We start from the raw sequence: 773 nt of genomic DNA, 5'->3' as shown, positions 1-773 counted from the left end.
ACTGTGGTCCAGGTCTGGGCACCTCAGCTCCACTCAGTCATCTGCCGCAGATTCAATCTCTTTCAGGGTCGGCGGGTCAGGGTCGAGGTCGAGGTCGAGCAGCAGTCAATGAAGTAACTGTGAGGTACGATGGTCTAAGACAAGAGCATTAGCCACACTTCCGCTAATAAAGGGCTAATCCGTGAAAAAAAAAAACCCTGAAAAAGTGTCAAGTACCTCAGTCAGAATATGAACATTAAAATACTTTAAACACTTTCATCTGCCTTGAATCAGGGACATCGTCCTCAAACCTTCACCTCCATCATCAAGTGTTTGACTTGAAGGTAAAAGTAAAATAAATAATAAAAAATAAAAAAAAGGTCAAGGTCAGGTGACATCAGGCTCTGTCATGGTTTAGGGCTGAATTTCTAAGACATGGCTCCCGCAGCACACTGCACCGCTGTAAAAAAAAAACAACACCAGCGAAGAGAAGAGGAGAGCGGGATAAAAACCAAACAGTTTATTTATTATATACATTCAATGATAATGAGGAGAATAAACAGAAGACGACGAGGAGAGAAAATCATACATGAGAGAAAAACACAGGAGAAAATCCACGGGTCCAGGAGCATTAAAAACAAAAACAAAAAAACCATCCACATGCAATTCAAACCCATGTATTACATCCCTGTACAAAAAGACTCCCACTGGGTCGACTGGAGCACAGTGCAGGGAGGCGGGGGAGGCGGGGGGGGGGGGGGGGGAGGGGGGGGGGGTGTCTGAGGAGGAGTTGT

This window comes from Cynoglossus semilaevis, chromosome 17 (assembly GCF_000523025.1).
Source record: "Cynoglossus semilaevis isolate Cse_v1.0 chromosome 17, Cse_v1.0, whole genome shotgun sequence".
In the NCBI taxonomy this organism is placed as follows: Eukaryota; Metazoa; Chordata; class Actinopteri; order Pleuronectiformes; family Cynoglossidae; genus Cynoglossus; species Cynoglossus semilaevis.
Note: the sequence above shows the minus strand (reverse complement) of the source record.